The sequence below is a fragment of the Callithrix jacchus genome, chromosome 6 (assembly GCF_049354715.1).
Source record: "Callithrix jacchus isolate 240 chromosome 6, calJac240_pri, whole genome shotgun sequence".
Classification (NCBI taxonomy): domain Eukaryota; kingdom Metazoa; phylum Chordata; class Mammalia; order Primates; family Cebidae; genus Callithrix; species Callithrix jacchus.
The window spans coordinates 50,379,848-50,393,134 of NC_133507.1; the positions used below are offsets into that span (position 1 = coordinate 50,379,848).

Genomic DNA, 13,287 nt, shown 5'->3' on the forward strand with positions numbered 1-13,287 from the left:
TGCTCCGTTTCCCACCTGGGCTGGTTCACCCCTCCTTAGGCAACCTGGTTGTCCCACACTCCCGGGAGGTCACCATATTGATGCTAAACTTAGTGCAGACACCCAATCGGCGTAAGGCACTATAGCCCAGAACTCCTGGGCTCAAGTGATCCTCCTACCTCAGCCTCCCGAGTAGCTGGGACTATAGGCACTCGCCACCATGCCCAACAATAATTAACTTTTAAAATAAAAAGGATGACAAGAAGCTGAACCAAGACAAAGACTATGAAAATCATGTAGAGGATTAATGAGAAAAACAAATTGAGGAGTTAAACAACAAAATCTAATCTACTCTAGCTATCCGTTAAGGCTTCCCACATCCCCTGCCTCACTTTTTCCACCAACCTCATTTCTCCTTAATGCACTACAGACTTTTTATTCTAGCTGAACCAATCTGTTAATTCAAGAGTCACCAGCATTTTTCCTCAAATCCACATCTCTCCCTGCAAAACTTAACTCCAAACTTAAAAGCCACCCACCTACATGCTATTTAGCATTCTGAATATTCTATCTATACCAAGGACAGCAAATACAGGGACTCATGCCATCACTACTCCTACTCATAACAATAAACATTGCTCAACGATCACAGTATCTTTTTCCACTAAATCCAGAAGCTGCATCCAACTAACTTTTCAATGCAATCTTCACTATCAATCAAAGCTGGTCCATGAAATAAAGCCTATTTGCCATATCTAGTCCCTACTATATTAATTTGTTTGCCTCAATATACTTGCCACGGATTTTATGTATATTTACATGCATATCTCACTTTAAAACACTTTGCTTTACTGTGCTTTGCTGATACTATATTTTTCATAGATTGATGGTTGGTGGCAATCATGTGTGGAGCAAGTCTATCAGCTCATTTTTCCAGCAGCATGTGTTCATTTTGTGTTTCTGTGTCACATTTTGTTTTTTCTCACAATATTTCAAACTTTTCATTATTACTGTATCTGTTATGGTGATCTGTGACCAATGATCTTTGATGTTACTACTGTAATTGTTTGGGGGCACCACAAACCACACCCATATAAGATGGTGAACTTAATCAATACATACTGTGTGCATTCTGACTGCTCCACTGACTGGGGGTTCTCCTGCCTTTCTCCTTCTCCTCAGGCCTCTCTATTACAGGAGACATAATAATATTGAATTAGGCCAATCAATAATCCTTCAACGGCCTCTAAATGTTAAAGTGAAAGGAAGAGTCACATTTCTCACTTTACATCAAAAGCTAGAAATGATTAAGCTTACTGAGGAGGGTATGTCAAAAGACAACAGAAATCGAAAGCTAGGTCTCTTGTGACAGTCAAGCTGTAAATGCAAAGGAAAAGTTCTTGAAGGAAATTGAAAGTGCTAGTCCAGAAAACAAACAAATGGTAAGAAAGTGAAACAGCCATATTGCTAATATGGAGAAAGGTCCAGTGGTCTGGATAGATCAAACCAGCCACAACATTCCCTTAAGCCAAAACCTAATCCAGGGCAAGGCACTAGTTCTTGTCAATTATATGAAGGCTGAGAGGTATGGCCACTCCAGAAGGAAAGTCTGAAGCTAGCAGAAGTTGGTTCATGAGGTTTAGGAAACAAGCCATCTCCATAACATAAATGTAAAAGCTGAAGCAGCAAGTGCTGTTAGAGAAGCTGCAGGATGTTATCAAAAAGCTCTAGCTAAGATAACTGATGAAGGTGGATAAAATAAACAACAGAGTTTCAATGTAGATAAAATAGCCTTCTATTGGACAAAGATGCCATCTAGGACTTTCACAGAGAAAGAGAAGTAAATGGCTTCAAAATTTCAAAGGCAAGGCTGACTCTCTTGTTAGGGACTAATGCAGCTAGTGACCTTAAGTGAAAGCTGATTCTCATTTACCATTCTGAACAGACTGAAATCTACTCAGTCCGTTCTTTATAAATGGAGTAACAAAGCCTGGATAACAGCATATGTGCTTACAGCATGGTCTACTGAATCTTTTAAGCCTACTATTAAGACCTGCTGCTCAGGAAAAAAAAAAAAAAAAATATTCCTTTCAAAATATTACTGCTCATTGACAATGCACCTGGTCATCCAGGAACTCTGAAGGAGATGTACAAGAAGATTAATGTTTCCACGCCTACTAACCCAAAAGTCTTTCTGTGGTCCATGAATCAGGAGTAATTTTGACTTCCAAGTCTTAATATTTTAGAAATACATTTCAAAAGCTATAGATAGCTGCCATAGATAGTGATTTCTCCGACGGATTGGGCAAAGTAAACTGAGAACATTCTAGAAAAGCTGCCATAGATAGTGATTTCTCTGACGGATTGGGCAAAGTAAACGGAGAACATTCTAGAAAAGATTCACCAATCTAGACTCCATTAAGAACATTTGTGATTCATGGAAAGAGGTCAAAATACTGACATGAACGGGAGTTTGGACGAAGTTGATCCCAACTTCCATGAATAACATTAAGGGGTTCAAAATTTCAGTAGAAGAAATAACTGCAGATGTGGTGGAAATAACAAGAGAATTAGAATTAGAAGTGGAGCCTGAAGATGTGATTCAATTGCTGCAATCTCATGATAAAACTTGAACAGATGAGGAGTCGCTTCTTATGGATAAGCAAAGAAAGTAATTGCTTCAGATGGAATCTACTCCTGGTAAACATGCCATAAACATCACTCAAATGACAACAAAGGATTTAGAATGTTACAAAAACTTACTTTAGTTGATAAAGCAGTGGCAGGGTTTGAGAGGACTAACTCAAATTGTGAAAGTTCTACTGCGGCTCAAATGCTACCAAACAGCATCTCATGCTACAGATCTTTCATGAGAAAGAGAGTCCATCGATGTGGCATACTTCATTTTTGTTTTTTTCCAATTTTACTTAAAATCGGGACACATCTCATTCTATGTCATAGAATGAGGGAGTCTATCTTGAACCTATTCTGGTTCAGGGGGCTGCCCTTACAAAAAAAAAAAAGCAAGAAAGTAATTACCACAGCTACCCCAAACTTCAGCAATTACAATCCTGATCAGTCAGTAGCTGTAAATACTGAGGTAAGACCTTCCAACAGCAAAAAGATTACAACTTACTTAGGCTTAGAGGATCCGTACGTAGCATTGTTTAGCAATAAAGTATTTTTAAATGAAGATATACATTCATAGTTTCTTAGACATAATTCTATTACACACTTCGTAAACTGCAGTGAGAACATAACTTTTACATGCACTGAGAAATAAAAAAAAATTGTGTGATTTGCTTAATTGAGATATATGCTTTATTGTGGTAGTCTGAAACTGAACTGGTAATATCTTAAGAGGAATGCCTATATTTGTATATACCCCATTTTGTTATGAAAAGGATTAAAGACACAAGAAATGAACTATAACAATTTAACAAATTAAAGATAAAAGCAAAGAACAGAGAAAAAAAATGCTGCCAAGAAAAAGGTTCATAAAAATTGTATAATATAGGCAGGGAACAGTGGCTCATGCCTGTAATCCCAGCGCCTTGGGAGGCCAAGGTGAGTGGATCACAAGGTCGGGAAATCAAGACCATCCTGGCCGACATGGTAAAACCCTGTCTACTAAAAATACAAAAATTAGCTGGGTGTGGTGGCACACGTCTATAGTCCCAGCTACACGGGAGGCTGAGGCAGGAGAATGGCGTGATCCCAGGAGTCAGAGGCTGCATTGTGCCAAGATCGCACCATTACACTCCAGCCTAGTGACAGCAAGACTCTGTCTTAAAAATACATATATAGAAAACCTATTTATCTGTTCAGGAATGGGCCACAAATCTAGTTCTGGCTTTCTAGTAGCCATAACAAACAGGAAAACCCAGGCAATCTAAGAGATACACAAAGAAGTACTCAGAAGGGAGATACCATTGGTAGTTAAACCGAACAATAATTTTATAAAGCAAAAAGACCCCCCCCCAGAATGATCAAAACATACAAAACACATAACCACCAGTCTTCAAAGGATTAGATGTTTCTCATATTGTCCCACAGGAGAGACTTATGACACCTTACCAAAGCCCAATGTGGCAAAATTAATTTTACAAAGGCAAGGCACAAGCTGTAAGAGCCGTCTATACTTTTACTCAGTTTCTTCCTTCATTGCCTTCCTAGTTAGATCATAAACTCTTTGAAAACAAGAACCATGTTTTCTAATTCTTATATAAAGCTCCAAGTATTTTGTATTCTGCAGACAAGCAGCAATGTCAGTGAGAATTTACACAGTGCAATTCAAGCCTTTTCTGATAAAAATTATCTAACCTAAACACAGTAATTCCCACTTCTACTTTAAAAATATAACTGAAGCCCCAACAGATAGAATTCCTAAACCTTCTAAACTATCACTGAACCACAATTCAATTTGTGATCTCTCAACAGCGTTGTTTTGTTTGATATATCCCTAGCACAAAGCGTGCAAGGAGACCAAATCAATATCACTGAACCTGATCAAATAAAATGAAACTCATAAGCAAAAGCTTTGGCAATACCTAGTAAAGGAAAGACAATATTACTATCCTTCAAGAAATATAATCAATAGGTCTTTACAAACCAGCTGACAAAGGTAGGTTCATTTTCTAAATGACTCTGCAAATTTTGTGGAAGACAATGAATTATAATCCAGATTACTTCTTTCCAAGAATCTGCAATTTCTGCATATGCCAAGCTGCTGAAGAACTGTACTACTCAGCTCTTACACACATATACATACACATACACACACCCTGCTATCAAACCAGCTCTGACCACTAACTTACTAATTCACTTCTCTGCTTTACCTGGTCAAACTGGAAATGCAATTAGGACTAGGTAATAAATTATTTAGATAAAGTGATTATGAGAAGATGAAGTATTATCTTAAATTTACTGCTCTTAAGCATTGGCATTTGGACACATTAACAATCCTCTATTTGTATTTTATTAGTGAAAATCATTAATAAATAAGTAGTCTCATCCAACACTGGCTTAGTTTATTCATACACTTAGTATTACAGTTTATAGTAGGTTCCCCCCAGCTTGGTAATCCCTGTATATAGGGGCATACCCTATCATCCCTGGAGTGAATAGTTGTAACGACCCAAAGAATACAGCCAGGACTGGGGGAGTCCACCAAGTAGACCTTGAAAATCCAATTATTGCACCTTTGTTTCTTTATCTATTAGAAAGAGAAATTAAAATCATCTCTATCTGATAGGATTATTGGAAAGATTAAATGAGATAAGGTTTGTAAAGTACCTAGTGTTAGTTCTCTAGCTTTTTTATAGGCAAGGAAAACACAAGGATCTGAGTAATGAGGTGATTCATCCGTAGCCAATAGCTAATAAACACAGGACAGAACAAAAGTCTACCTTAGGGCTTAATATTCTTTCCACCACATCAAGTCAGCCTTAAAATAACAGACCTCAACATCTCAGGTTTGTCACTGCTGGGTATTCACCACATGCAAAGAAAAAAATGACTATTTTGAACATCTATTACATGCTAGAAACTGATCTCTTCCTTCATAACTGATCTATAAAGTAGGTGTAATCTCATTTTACTGAGAAATTAGCTTGTCCAAAGTCACAAAGCTAACACGTGATAACACAAGATTAATCCAGATCTGTTTACTCAATAATTTTCCCTACTATTCTTCTTAAAGAGTGTGAGAATTTAGATATCATTGTCTACCAGAATCAAATCCCAAATGGCTTGTGAATTTTTATAGATCCTTATGATTTATTAGTGGAAACTGTCTCCAGCTCCCCATCCTATCTACTTAAATTTGTTCCTATTTGGTTAAAACATAATTGCAATAACTATAATAATAAATTTACATTTGAATAGCATGTTACAGTTTATATTTTTTTCTTTATATTAGACGCAACTACTGAGCCTTTTCATATATCAGCTCACATCTCATTTAATATTTTCAAGACTTTTATGAGGTAGGAATTATTGCCATTTTACAAATAAGAAAACCAGCCAGGTGCAGTGGCTCACCTGTAATCCCAACATTGAAGAGGCCAAGGTGGGCAGATTACTTGAGCTCAGGAGTTCGAGACCAGCCTGGGCAACACAGAGAAACTTCATCTCTACAAAAAATGCAAAAATTAGCTGGGCATGGTGGCACATGTCTGTAATCTCAGCTACCTGGGAGGCTAAGGTGGGCGGATCACTTGAGCCCAGGAGGTTGAGGCTGCAGTGAGGAGTGGTCACTCCACTGCACTCTAGCCTGGGCAACAGAGTGAGATCCTGTCTCAAAAGAAAAATAAATTAGAAAGGTCATCTCAGATCTCCTTCTGCCCCCACAGTTGTCAGATGATTTCTAGTAAATGTTTAAAGGGCAGACATTTTAAACTGTTCCAGAGCACAGAAAAAAGTGGAAAGTTTCCGAATCATTCTTAATCCTGGATTCATTTTGACACCAAAGCCACGCATGGATAGCAAACTTAAATGAAAACGTAAATATTAGATTTATTCTTTGTAATTACAGATGCAAAAATTTAATATATTTCTGCAAAAAACAAAGGAATATGTGTAGTATAATCCCATCTGTAAAAGAAAAAACATTGTGAATAGAAACATGTATGTATGTATGGTGGAATATAAAAATTTATACATAAATACACGTAATAAATGCAAAGATACAGGTTTGGAAATATAAACCTCAAACTGTTAACAGTGGTTTCTCTAAGATGGAAGTGGTGTTAGGAGTGAAGAAGAGGAAAAAGACAAAAAGTGAAGGGAGATTTCAGCTTCTACTCTCTCTATATACATACATATATACTATTCAAATACTGGCTTCTAGGATTAGCTATGCCATTAAGAAGGTTGAATCACTCTGACTCTCTTTCCCTGTTGGAAATGTGGAAAGCAGACCTACCTTATTATGATACAAGAAAAGGAATTTATTTGAAAAAGCATAATACAATCTGATGAATATGTGGCAGTATGGCCACAATACCTTATTCTCTGTTATTGTTTGATTTTTTACTTTTCTCTCACTTTGTCACTGATCAGTCAGACATTCACAAGCACAATTTAACTTCTGTATGCCTCATTGAGTGCAGGAAGTAGAGTCAGAAAACCAGAGTTTACATTCAGACCTTGTCTCTTAACTGTAAGGTTAAAAAAACAAGCAGATGATTAAACTTCTTTGCACTTTAGTTTCCTGGCAGTAAAATCGGACTAAACCTACCTTACAGCAGTATTTAAAAGATTAAATTAGAAAATACATGTAAAAAACACAGAAACTACTATGAATTAGACATTTCTCCAAAGAGGATATACAAATGGCAAATAAAAACATGAAAAGATGAAATACAAATGAAAATCACAATGCGTTATCACTTCACAGCCACTAGGATGGCTATCATCAAAAAGACAAACATTAACAAGTGTTGGCAAGGATGTGGAGAAAACTGAACCCTCATACATTGCTAGAAGAAATGTAAAACAGTGCAGCAGCTCTGGAAAACAGTCTGGCAGTTCCTCAACAAGTTAAACAAAATTACCATATGACCTAGCAATTCCACACCTAGGTATATACCCAAGAAAACTGAAAGCATATATAACACAAAAAAAAATTGTAAAACTTGTAAATGAGTATCCACAACATTATTCGTAACATTATTATGGCCAAAAAGTAGAAACAACCCAAATGCCCACAAATGAAGAATGGATAAACATATATGGCATAGCCGTATAATGAAATATTATTCTGCCATAAAAGGAGTGAAATATTGATATATGGTATATGAATGAACCCCGAAAGCATTATGCTAAGTGAAAGATACAAAAGGCCACATGATTTTATTCACATGAAATGTCCAGAATAGGCAAATACATAGATGCATAAAGTAGTGGTTGTCAAATATGAGGAGAATAGCAATAAGGGTACAAGTTTCTTTTTAGTTCTTGAATTAGTGTTGACATTTGCACAATTTTGTGAATATACTAAAACCACTGAGTTGTATACTTTAAAAAAGTGAATTCCATGGCATATGAATTATATCTCAAAGAAAACAATTATAAAAATTTAAGTCTCTCTATTTTTCTTTCTTTTTTTGAGACAAGGTCTTGCTCTGTCACCCAGGACAGAATGCAGTGGCCCAATCACAGCTCACTTTTCTACTTGCTACTTATTAGTAAATATTCTACTTTCCTCAAGAGGTTGCTCCTGTTGCTTGTAACAGCTTTAAAAGATCTTTGAAGTTAGCTACTATACAGATGAATGGTATTTTTAGTAAAGTAAAGCTACTATAACAGAGAAACTTTCTACAAATCAGATTAGTTTGGTACAATTTCATTTTTTCAAAAGAAATGTCATTAATGCCAAGTTCAATTTTAGAGAGCGGAAAAGCTTCAAGGAGTCCTTATAAAGTACGTTTTTTAAAAAGGTCAAAATGCTATATTTTGTTTTTTTAATTAGTGGACATTTCATTTTCAGATACATCATTAGCAAGATTACCTGTTTAAAATGTCATTAAATGCCTAGCAATAAACTAAAACCCAAGTAGGTGTAACTTCGTGACCCCTACTAACAACTTCCTATTTTCTGCATTCTGTTGTCAGATTCCTAGTCCATCATTAGCTCCAATCTCTTACATGAATTATTACATTCGATTTTTACTCACAGGGACTAAACTTTTTGGTAAATGCAATCCATTTTTCTAATGCTGGAGAACTTTAATTAGAGTATGCCCAATTTTTAAGGTTAAATTTAGTCTAGAATGTTTGAATAAATATTCAACAAAATTATTTCCTGGAATTTGGAACATAAAAACAGCCTATAGAATTATGAAATGCTTTCTGGGTCCTTGGGGAATTTTTTCACGTATTTATTCATGTGGCAACGACACTGACCAACTTTTACCCAGAAAAAGTATTACGTAGAAAAGCTTCCTGGTTCTAGAACAAAGACGTATTTTATTGCTCAAAGCTAAAGGAAGATACTTTCCTTCTATTTAGTATTGTTACACTAAAATAGCATACCAATGAAACTAGCTAGGTATTGGCATGACCCAAAGTATGTAAACAAAGATAAACTGCACCTTATTATGCATTTTTTCTTGGGGGGAAAAATTCTCACACTAAGAAAATAAGATTTAGTCAGCCAAAACAGAAAAACAAAAATATGTATGTGTGTCTGTGTATGTATGTATGTATAAGGATTAGGATTTTCCAACATGGGGGCATTTTGCGTAGCAGTTTCAATCTGATGGCTTGCCAAGCTATGCGGGGATACATGGTGGGCATGCTTGACACAGGCAAAACGTGAAGCAAGAGACGACCTGTCAAACAGCTGCTATCTAGTTACTCCCTCTGCAACACTCCCAACTTCTCCCGCGATGTCTGTGTATGAGAGAAAGATGTCAAAGCACCAGGAAAACCACGGGGGCTGTCACAGCAACAGTCAAGTCCAAACCCTAAATCCCACCCGTACCTTCAAGAGCTGGTCAGACTGCGGCTCTTTTCTAATATGAGTCTACCTAAAATAGAAAAATAAACACACAACCACGGACCCTGGCCAACCCGCTCTCTCTTCTCCTTTGTGACTCTCCTAAAGGCTGGAGGGATGTTAACCCCCAGCAGGCCCGTGGAAGCCAAGGAGGCGTCCAGAGGAGGCGTCCAGGAGCCTTGGCACAGCCCTGTGGCCTCGAGCCCGTGTCCCCCACCCACCCGACAGGGCCGGTCACCGGTAACACAAAGGAGCCAGCCGCGGGCGCTGGACGCGGCTACTCGCCCCAGAGCCGGGCGCCACATCTGGTCCCTGCACGCTGGCAGGAGAGACCCGACGGAAAATAAGGATTAACGCCCAAACCTGTTGCACAATTCGGGTCCCTTTCACCCAGAAATGAACAAGGGCGCTCAGGAGCGGAGAAGCGCGCGGCCCGGTCTCTGCGGGCCGCGGCCGCACCCGGCAGGCGGCGCGGAGGCAAAGGCGGCCCGCGGGGCGCCCGCCTCCGGCGCTTTGTCTGAGGCGGCGGGGGCGACCGGGGTGCTGGGAGCTGCGGAGGTTGCGGGGCGGGGGCCCCTATTTCACTGCGCAGCCAGCGGCTCAGCGGCCCGCGCGGGGGAAGAAAGCCGGGCCCGCTACCGCTGCAGCCAACACCGGCCCACGCCGGCCACCCGGCCGCTGGGCCTGCGCGCTCCTCCCGCCCGGGCCGTCGGGGCCGAGCGGCGGCCACACTCACCTGGCTGGCGCTCGCGCTAGCGGCCGGCGGCTCCGGGGCGTTGGGGAGGACAGGGCAACGCTAGCGAGGAGCGGGCGGAGGCGGAGGGCGCGGCGGGAGGAAGGCGGGCTGGGGGCGGAGCGGGCCCGGGAGGCGGCGGCGGCGGCGGCGGCGGCGGGGACTCCAGTCACTAGTGGCAAATCGCGTCCCGGCCCCTCCGTGCGTCAGGCGGGGGGCGGCGGTGCGGGTGGCCCGGCGACCTCTCGGCACCCGCGGCCGGAGCCGCGTCCGTGCGACCCCGCGCGCGCCCGGTGACGGCGGTACAGCTACTCAGCGCGGCTCGGAAAGGGGGAAGGGGGAAGGGGGAAGGGGGCGGAGCGGGGCGGGGCGTCTCAGGCCCGGGGCTGAGGGCTGGGCGCGAGGGCGACTCTAGTGTTCCCAGCTGGACCCTGCCTTCCCCACCTCTCGCCGAGGCCCAGGTTCCCCAGGTGGGAGGCAGTCTGGAGGAGTGGAAGGTCCCCAGACCTGAAGTCAGAAGTGTGGGCTTAAGGGAGGAATCTTGGCAAGTCATTTATTTCCTCTGACCTCATCTTGTAGTTCGAAGGTTCGATTACAAGGCCTCCAAGAGCTGCTCCCAAGTACCCACTGCCAAGCAGTGCTGTGACTGAAGGATGAAGGCAGATGAAGGGGAAAGGGTTGCGGTGAGAAAGGGCTGGATTCAGGGCATTTGCTTTGCTTTGAGGATCTTACCATTGGGCAGTCCAAAATTAATCCACAGATGGGGCTCCCTGATAATAGCTACTTCTCCATTTTTACCAATCTAGTTATTCTTCTCTAAATATACTGAATTCAGAGTCCTCGTTCTCATTTTATTGCACAAATCATTTTTGTGTCATTTCCTGAATTCAGTTCAAAAGAGTCATCAGCAAATTCACACCAGATCAGAGCAGCTCTGTGCTCCCAATCTCAAGACTTCCATGGTATTCACTCTGCCACTCACTTCAGTATCACCTAATTGTGTTGATAAAATCTTGCCATTCCAACAACTAAGCAACCAAATTTCTCTCCACTAAAGTTTTCTGACTTAAAATCCCATAGATAAATTCTTACTCTTAATTCCGTGAATAACAGTCTGTCTCCATGACTTCAACCTCTTTGCCTCTTTGCCACTCTTTAGGTCAAGCCTTTAATTTCACTTCTGTTTCAGTTCCTTATAACTGCCAGAGAGAGTGCTCCAAAAAAGACAGAGCTGAGCATGAAACGTCCCTCTTTAAAAATCATTCAATCGCTCCACCTGGTTAAATCAGGTGCAAACTCATTACCATGGTATACAAAGCCATTTAAAATCTAATCTCTTGACCTCCTTGGCTCCAGCTTCAACTCCTAATATATCTACATATCACAAAAATTCAACAGGGTTTGTCTCTGTGCCCTTGTAGTTTTCCCCACCTGAAATCCATTCCTCATTTAACCAGCTGAACTCCTATTATCCTTCAAGATAGTGAAGATAGTGCATCACTCCCTCCTTGGAATCTTCCCTGACATCACCTTTCACCACATCCGGATCCTTACCCCACACACTTACAATGAACTAAATACTCTTTTTCTCTCTGCTTTCATAAAATCGATTGTCTACAGTATTCCCTATGATAATCTTTAGTACTTGCTTTTTTCCCTTTACTTTGCTTAGTGGCCTTTTCTTCCTAGACTGTGTGTCCTTAAAAGGATAGGGATTTTGTCTGGTTCATTTTTTGCTCACCAGAACATAGCACAGTCTTAGCACAAAGAAGGTTCTCTTTTACTGTTTGCTGAAGTGTTGAAATCATTTTCCATTCCAACAAATAGATCTTGAGCATCTACTCAACAAGAAGAAAACAGTGAAATCCACAGTCCCTGCCTTTTTTAGCCTTCCATGGTATTGTTTTTTTCTTTCTCAACTATGTGGCATTCTCTGCTTATCATTTTAAACTCTCTTCAACTACCACTGACATTCTTTGCTTACCTAATAAAACAAGAGCATGCCAAGCAATCCATTATAGGAATTCACAAAATATCCCTGCCCTTCCTCTTTCCATACCTTCTGGTTCCACACTGTATTTATCTAGGTGTTAGATGAGAGATAACTGCTGCAATGGAAAAAAACATTAGACTGTAAATTCAGAGAAAGAAATTTGGATGCTACGTTTTCCAATAACTACTGAATGAACTTATCTCTATCACTTATAGTCATGAGGCTTCACTTGTGGAGTTTCTTTGGCTCTCTGATTAGCCTTTGTTTTTAATATTTTGCTATAAAGGTACTAGATCATTGCAAAGTAGCTATCCAGCATATGTTTAAACTCCAAGTGATAGGAAACCATTCATGACCTCATAACAGTGTTCATTTTTAAACAGTCCTGCTAGTTCCTATGTTCAACTGAAATGTGTGTCTGTATACATTTGGTGGGTAGCTACCAGTACTGGTAGAAACACCACTGGACTTAAACTCCAAAGAAGTATGGTCAAATCCTGTGTTTATGACTTCCTAACTGTGTGACCTTGAAAAGGCACGATTCTGCTCCAAGCATGATTTTGCTCCATTCTAAAAGGGGGAAATGGTAATAATAGCGCCTTAAATCATTATTATAAATATGAATGCAATATGTATTAATGTGTCCAGTGAATCTGAACCTGGTACTAACATTTGTTTAATACAAAACAGCCTGGTTCTCTCCCCTTTTGCAGTCTTGTAAACATTTGAAGTCAGCAGTCATAGTGTGTGCCTTCTCCACCCACTCTTTATTCATGTCCCATTCATCTCCATACACTCTTATCTAAACATCCTCTGGTGCCTCTGAAAATGTGGCACCTAGAACTGAATCCAATATTCAAAGTATAAAGAGAGGAGTAGAGGAGTATTTTATGCATTCTAATGATGATATTTCAAAATTCAGTTTGATATCACATTATTTTTCTACCATCCCATACTGTTCATAAATAGCATGTCATTGCCAACTAAAAACAAGCAAAAATTACCCCCAAATCTTTTTTAAGTCTTTAACATATAGACAGCTATAAAACCATATCTTCTTCAACCTGTATTTTGCAATTT

At 40.2% G+C, this 13,287-nt stretch overlaps 1 protein-coding gene across 10 annotated transcripts in view; it reads right to left on the reverse strand.

The window, feature by feature from the left end:
• Nucleotides 1-10,268, reverse strand: part of SESTD1 (SEC14 and spectrin domain containing 1) — a 158,352-nt gene extending 148,084 nt beyond the window's left edge. For 6 of the 10 annotated variants that reach the window (XR_013518855.1, XR_013518856.1, XM_078327327.1 and 3 more), the window contains exon 1: nt 10,218-10,268. The gene's annotated coding sequence lies outside the window, so the exon portion shown is untranslated. Of the gene's footprint in view, nt 1-1,101; nt 1,168-6,021; nt 6,114-9,844 lie in introns of all 10 variants that reach the window. The other 4 variants (XM_078327329.1, XM_054257482.2, XM_078327326.1 and 1 more) reach the window with 3 other exon arrangements.
• Nucleotides 10,269-13,287: the final 3,019 nt, after the last annotated feature.